We start from the raw sequence: 8,025 nt of genomic DNA on the forward strand, positions 1-8,025 counted from the left end.
GACTGATTAAACATTCTTTGAAAACCAGTTTTCTGACTGTACAAATTCTTTTTTCTCGGTACAAATCTCCTACAACCTGCACAAACCTTCTACAACTTACATAAACCTTCAACTTTCATGCACTCTCTTATCCAGAAATAACTGGCCTTCATAACAACTTGCTTTTCCTTTTCTTTCAAAAGTATTTCCATACCTTATACCTTCTATTATCAAAACCATATGTAAAGCCAGTCGGCACGGCCAGGGCCACTATCACAGCAGCCTCCTGGCCCATGCAGGTTCGCATTGGATTCGGACAGTCGGTAAAGAAACAGCGGAGCCAAAAACTGATGGGCCATAGTCTTTAATTCTAGCTTGCACCCAGCGGGCAAGTAAAAATACACACTGGGCTCCAAAACCCACTCACATTCAGTGCTCACAAAGCTACTGACTTATCCAAGTTTCCTAGAATCAAAGGTTTCTAGCTCACCAGCCTTATTCACCTCTGTTCCCCATCTCCTTCCTTATCCCAGATACAAACTCTACACAAACTGACATCTCACTCAGCACTCTGCCATCTTGGCTGCTTTTCCTGGCCTCCTCCACGTGGCCTCCTTCCGCTGCTGGCTCTGCTCTCTCATGCTAACCTCAGGAACCAAGAGCCCAAACTCTGTTCTGCCCCCATTTTATATTGTAGCTTCACAACCTCTAATCCAATATACAAAATAGGGAAGTCTCTAATACAAAGTCACTTATCTGAGGCTTGATTGGATTGTACCACCCCACATCAAAAAGGGTGGGAAAGGCTTAATCCCAAAACCAAGCCCAAGGCTGCAATGATCCACAGAGACACACATTAATATCACCTGGGCAACGGCCTCCACGGGGGAGTGGCACCATCTTTAACAAAGTGAGCATAATACATTTTATCTGCCCAACACCATACAATTCCTTTCTAGTCAGAACTCTTGATTTAAAAAATTTTAACCTCTAGTGACAATCAAGTTGACTTTCTTTTTATCCTAGTTTCCCTTTACCCAAAGCCTGACTACAAGAGTCCTTAGTTTTTTCATATATTTGCCATACGTAGACCAACCAGCTTCAGGTTTGTGATTGGCCTTCCGTTTTTCTATTTTAGCAGCAGTGGAAGTTGTCAGGATCATGGTGTGTGGACCTGTCCATGTGAAAGTCAGTCTGTTGGGCAGATAAAATGTATTATGCTCACTTTGTTAAAGAGGCCGTTGCCCAGGTGATATTAATGTGTGTTGAGAATCCTTGTAGCCTGGGGCTTGGTTTTGGGATTAAGCCTTTCCCACCCATTTTGATGTGGGGTGGTACAATCCAATCATGCCTCAGAGAAGTGTCTGTATTAGAGACTTCCCTATTATGTATATTGGATTAAGGGTTTGGATTTCTACACTATAAAATGGGGGCAAAACGAGAGCTTGTCTCTTGGTTCCTGAGATTAGCATGAGAGAGCAGAGGAGAGCAGAGAAGGAGGCCACGTGGAGTAGGCCAGGAGAAGGAGCCAAGATGGCAGAGTGCTGAGTGAGATGCCAGTTTGTGCAGTTTGATGCTGGATAAGGAAGGAGATGGGGAACTGAGGAGAATAAGTCTGGTGAGCTAGAAACCTTTGATTCTAGGAAACTCGGATAAATCAGTAGCTTTGTGAGCACTGAATGTGAGTGGGTTTTGGAGCCCAGTGTGTATTTTTTATTTGCCCGCCGGGTGCAAGCTAGAATTAAAGACTATGGCCCACCAGTTTGTGGCTCCGTTGTTTCTTTACCGACTGTCCGAATCCAATGCGAACCTGCAAGGGCTGGGCTGCTCTGATGGTGGCCCTGGCCCTGCCTGCTGGCTTTACACAGTCCTTGGGTGATGTAATGCTGGAAGTGCCTCTTGGACAGTGTTGAACAGTTTGCTGAGTGACCTATAAAACCTGCAAGTACTTAGGAAAAGGGTGTTACATTTCTACACTTTGTAGTTAGAGTTTAAGTCCTAGTGACCACTGCTTCTAGCTGGAATTACCAGCAGGTCCCAGCCTATAATAGGCATGGGGCATTGAGATAAGAGGAACAAAGGAGATACTAAATATTAAATAAAGCAATAAAATCAGACTGTCAATATCCACAGTAGAGATCTTTGAGGGATAAATAAAACTTAAATATTCAGGCAAGGCATAGTAGATGGCCCTTGTGTTTACAAGAAATGAGATCATTTTATCTGCTACTTGGAAGGTACCTTAGGCTCCTGAACGATGTCCTTGGGCCTTCAGTGGCAATTCCCAGCACGCTGGGCAAGGTCAGGTCACAGGTAGCTGGAGCAGGGCTAGAAGAGACTGAACCCTCCCTCCATGGAGCAAGGGGGCAGCTTACCTTCTCATGTCCCTCTTTCCACAGCACAGGTGTGTCAACCGGTGGGACCGGGAAGCCTGGTAGGCTTCAGTTCAATGACCTTTCTTTCCACTCTGGAGCAGGGCCTTGATGAAATGCTATGAAACCCCTTAGGGTGCTGGAGCCAAAAGCTGGTATTTCCTGACTTCTTTTGGGTCTTATTTGCTGTAAAGCCAGAAGCCAAGGCCAGGGCCACTATCACAGCAGCCCGGCCCATGCAGGTTCGTATTGGATTCGGACAGTCGGTAAAGAAACAGCGGAGCCAAGAACTGATGGGCCATAGTCTTTAATCCTAGCTTGCACCCGGCGGGCAAGTAAAAAATACACACTGGGCTCCAAAACCCAATCACATTCAGTGCTCACAAAGCCACTGACTTATCCGAGTTTCCTAGAATCAAAGGTTTCTAGCTCACCAGCCTTATTCTCCTCAGTTCCCCATCTCCTTCCTTATCCCAGATACAAACTCTACACAAACTGGCATCTCACTCAGCACTCCACCATCTTGGCTGCTTCTCCTGGCCTCCTCCACGTGGCCTTTCTCTGCTCTCCTCTGCTCTCTCTTCTAATGATAATCTCAGGAACCAAGAGCCCAAACTCTCATTCCACCCTCATTTTATATTGTAGCTTCACAACCTCTAATCCAATATACAAAATAGGGAAGTCTCCAATACAAGTCACTTCTCTGAGCCATGATTGGATTGTACCGCCCCACATCAAAAAGGGTGGGAAAGGCTTAATCCCAAAACCAAGCCTCAGGCTACAAGGATTCTCAACACACATTAATATCACCTGGGCGATGGCCTCATGTGGGCAGCACCATCTTTAACAAAGTGAGCATAATACATTTTATCTGCCCAACATTTGCCTTTTCTGTTACTTCTTTGGTCATTATAGACCTTAAAAGCCATGCTCAGAAGATCTCACTGAGGGGCTTGACTAAGAGAGCAAAATTGGGAATTCAGTGTTTAAAGAAGCCTATTAGACTGAGGAAAGATTTGATCTGTGGTGGTAGGTGGTTGGAGACTGGAGGGTCTGAGTTTGATCTAGGGTGAGACTTCAGGTGGTGGGGGTTAAAGTAATGCCTAGATAGACTAGGGACTGAGAATAAAATTGAGCCTTAGCAGAGAAGACAGGATAACACTTCATAGCGAGGAAGTTAAGAATGGTGGTGGTGAGTCTCCTTGAGGCAGGCAGGGAGGGGCTGCAGAGGAGTAGGTTATCTACATATTGTAAGAGAGTACTAGTTTTGAGATTGCGTGCTGCTAAATCCTGAGCTAGTGCCTGCCGAAACAGGTGTGGGCTGTTTCTGATCCCCTGGGGTAAGACAATCCAGGTAAACTGCTGGGTTGCATTAATGTCCGGGTAAAGACAAACAGAAAGTAAGAGTCAGGGTGTAGAGGAATGGTAAAGAAGGCATTCTTGAGGTCTAGAACCGTGAATTTGAGACATGATAGATACGTAAATTCCAAACTGCCCTCTTAATGTTCCGCTTATCTGTCAGACCTCACCCTTACTGGACTACTGACCCTGAGACAGAGAAATTCCAAAAAGCTGAGAAGCCGCCCCAAGGAGGGGCTCTGGACACACCAGGACTTTTGATTCAACACCCACATGCTCGAAGCCCCCCAAGGAGGAGCATTCTGGACATACCAGGACTTTTGCCTCAGTATCCCCTCAGGCTCTCCCAAACACTATATAACTCGCCCCTAGTCTGTAACCGGTGCTCTTCTCCCCCAGGAGGAGTGCCCGGCAGAGTTCCTTTCTTCCTTTCAATAAAGCCTGTTACTCTGGTCTTTCGGACTTCCATGGATTCCAACACTATACCTGCTTATAAAAGAAGTACTTGTTTGTACATTTTACTTTTTATCAACATATAGGAGAGGCAACTGTTAACATGACAAAAACAATGAGTGGATTTGTGGTCTCTGCTCTAGTGCTTTGAAGGGTCTTGTAAAGCCAGTTGCTGCAGCACCATCACATCCCCCTGGCCCATGCAGGTTCACATTGATTCGAACGGTAATGAAACAACGGAGCCAAGAACTGGCGGACGATTACCTTTAATCCTAGCTTGCACCAGGTGGGTGAGAAATACATACAGTGGGAAAACACTTCGTGTAAGGCCAGTAGTCACGGCCACCATGACAATTGCCTGGCCAATGCAGGTTCACCTTTGATTCGGACAGACCAGGGGTAGTCAACTTTTTTATACCTACTGCCCACTTATTATTGTGTGTTGGGGAGGGCTTTCGCACCAAAAAGTTTTAAAGGGAAGAGTGATTATGTTCTAGGACGAGCCCATGCAGGGGGAGAGCAGAGAAAGGCCACGTGGAGGAGAGGAGAAGCAGCCAAGATGGGGGAATCCTGAAGGAGAAGCCAGTTTGTGCAGAGAGAAGGAGATGAATAAGGCTGGTGAGGTACAAACCTTTGATTCTAGGAAACTCGGATAAGTCAGTGGCTTTGGGAGCCCTGAATGGAAAGGAAAGTGTTTTCCCACTGTGTGTATTTCTTGCCCACTGGGTGCAAGCTATGATTAAAGCTAATGGCCCACCAGTTCTTGGCTCCATTGTTTCATTACTGTCTGTTTGAATCAAATGCAAACCTGCACGGGCCAGGCGGCTATGTTGGTGGCCGCAGTTACTGGCCATACACTGGCTTTTATTTATTTTATTATTTATTTATTTATTTTTTTATCTTTCTGAAGCTGGAAACGGGGAGGCAGTCAGACAGACTCCTGCATGCGCCCCACCGGGATCCACGTGGCACGCCCACTAGGGGGCGTCGCTCTGTTGCGACCAGAGCCACTCTAGCGCCTGAGGCAAAGGCCATGGAGCCATCCCCAGCACCCGGGCCATCTCTGCTCCAATGGAGCCTCGGTTGCGGGAGGGGAAGAGAGAGACAGAGAGGAAGGAGAGGGGGAGAGGTGGAGAAGCAGATGGGCGCTTCTCCTGTGTGCCCTGGCTGGGAATCGAACCCGGGACTTCTGCACGCCAGGCCAACGCTCTACCACTGAGCCAACTGGCCAGGGCCATACACTGGCTTTTATAACAATTTACTTTCTTCCTTTCTTTTTCAAAAAGTGTTGTTGTACCTTATACCTTTTATTACTATATAATTCCTTTATTCAGAACTCTTAAAAAAATTTAACCTTTAGTGACAACCAAGCTGGCTTTTCTTTTACCTCAGTTTCCCTTCTTCCCCAAAGTCTAATTAAAAGAGGTCCTCAGTGAGTTTCTTCATGCATTAACTGTGCATAAACCAACCAGCTTCTTCTTTTTTTTTTTTTTTTTTTTTTAGAGACAGAGAGAGGGATAGACAGACGGAACAGAGAGATGAGAAGCATCAATCATTAGTTTTTCGTTGCACATTGCAACACCTTAGTTGTTCATTGATTGCTTTCTCATATGTGCCTTGACCGCTGGCCTTCAGCAGATCGAGTAACCCCTTGCTTGAGCCAGAGACCTTGGGTCCAAGCTGGTGAGCTTTTGCTCAAACCAGATGAGCCCGCACTCAAGCTGGTGACCTCAGGGTCTCGAACCTGGGTCTTCCGCATCCCAGTCCAGCGCTCTATCCACTGCACTACCGCCTGGTCAGGCCCAACCAGCTTCTGGTTTGTGGTTGGAGCAGGGCATGCTGTCCTTCCTAGGTTTAATTTACAAGGGTTGGTGGGTCAGCAGTCTCCGCTGTCCACAAAGGTGTCTCCGCTGGGACTGCAGGTTTCAATTGGCTATGGTGGACCCAGGCAGGCATGCCTTCTACCTTGGCAGCAGTGGCAGTGGTCAGGATCATGGTTTGTGGACCCATCCACGTGAGAGTCAGTCCTTGGCTGATCTACTTCTTTACTCGGACTGAGTCCCCTGGCTGAAAAGAATGTACTGTATCTCCTGGCAGTGCTGGAAGTGCCTCTTGGACAGTCTTTTGAACAGCCTGCTGAGTAATTTGAAGATTCTGCAAGTACTTAAAAAGGAGTGGTTACTTAACTCAGCTTTTATCTCTTCTGAGTTTTGGTAGTAAGGGAGGGGGTCTTCTAAACATTATTTCAAAAGGCATAAATTCTTCTCTATAGGGAGTACACCTTGCCCTAAGGAGGGCCAGTGGGAGTAAGGTTGGACAGTTTTCACCGGTTTCAAAAAATAAATTTGGTTAAAGTTTACCTCATGATTTGATTCATGCATTCTACCTGTCCTGAACCTTTTGGGGTCTGTACATGTTGGGCAGATAAAATATATTATGCTCACTTTGTTAAAAATGGCGCTGCCGCTCAGTTCCTAGATTAGCATTAGAGGAAAGAGTAGAGAGGAGAGCAGAGAGAGGCCACATGGAGGAGAGGAAAAGCAACCAAGATGGTGGAGTGCTAAAGGAGAAGCCAGTTTGTGTACAGTTTGTGCAGAGAGAAGGAGATGGAGAACAGAGTCATGGCTCAATTGAAGCATGTTGGCCCCAGTGCTAAGGATGACTTCTTGGCCTCCACCTCAGGCACTAAGAACTCATGGCTGAGCAGCAGAGCAACACTCAAGATGGGCAGAGTATCACCCCCTAGTGGACTTGCCAGGTGGATCTCAATCAAGGCACATGCAGGAGTCTCTCTCTGCCTCCCCTCCTCTCACTGAATAAAAAGAAAAGAAAAAGAAAAAAAAAATGGCGCTGCCCACGTGGAGGCCATCGCCCAGGTGATATTAATGTGTGTTGGGGTGGGCTAAAGGCAGGCAGAATCCTTGTAGCCTGGGGCTTGGTTTTGGGATTAAGCCTTTCCTACCCTTTTTGATGTAGGGCAGTACAATCCAATCATGCCTCAGAGAAGTGACTTTGCATTAGAGACTTCCCTATTTTGTATATTGGATTAAAGGTTTGGATTTCTACACTATAAAATGGGGGCAGAACGAGAGCTTGCTCTCTTGGTTCCTGGGATGATTAGCATGAGAGAGCAGAGAGAGCAGAGCAGAGAGCAGAAAGAGGCCATGTGGCCAGGAGAAGCAGCCAAGATGGCGGAGTGCTGAGTGAGAAGCCAGTTTGTGCAGAGTTTGTATCTGGGAGAAGGAAGGAGATGGGGAACTGAGGAGAATAAGGCTGGTGAGCTAGAAACCTTTGATTCTAGGAAACTCGGATAAGTCAGTGGCTTTGTGAGCACTGAATGTGAGTGGGTTTTGGAGCCCAGTGTGTATTTTTACTTTCCCGCCGGGTGCAAGCTAGGATTAAAGACTATGGCCTACCAGTGTTTGGCTCCATTGTTTCTTTACCGACTGTCCAAATCCAATACGAACCTGCATGAGCCAGACTGCTGTGATGGTGGTGGTCCTGGCCTTAGATACTGGCCTTACAGTACACAATAAAATTTCAAATTAGTTTCTAATTAATATTGGGTTCCCTTCCCACCAGCTGTGAGATCTTGAACACAAATGCAGGTCTAACATTAGAATGGGCAAGCTATATTTGGAAATAATTCCACACAGCAACTTCCTAACAACTGTCACTGTGGACCCACTCCCAGTACGAAAAGCTTCTAATTTATCTGTTAATTATTTCATTAAGATCTGTTTCTAAATGTTTACCTGGTGTAAGGCCAGAAGCCACGGCCACCATCATAGCAGCCTGGCCCATGCAGGTTCACATTGAATTCGGACAGTCGGTAAAGAAACAATGGAGCCAAAAACTGATG

The sequence above is a fragment of the Saccopteryx bilineata genome, chromosome 4 (assembly GCF_036850765.1).
Source record: "Saccopteryx bilineata isolate mSacBil1 chromosome 4, mSacBil1_pri_phased_curated, whole genome shotgun sequence".
In the NCBI taxonomy this organism is placed as follows: domain Eukaryota; kingdom Metazoa; phylum Chordata; class Mammalia; order Chiroptera; family Emballonuridae; genus Saccopteryx; species Saccopteryx bilineata.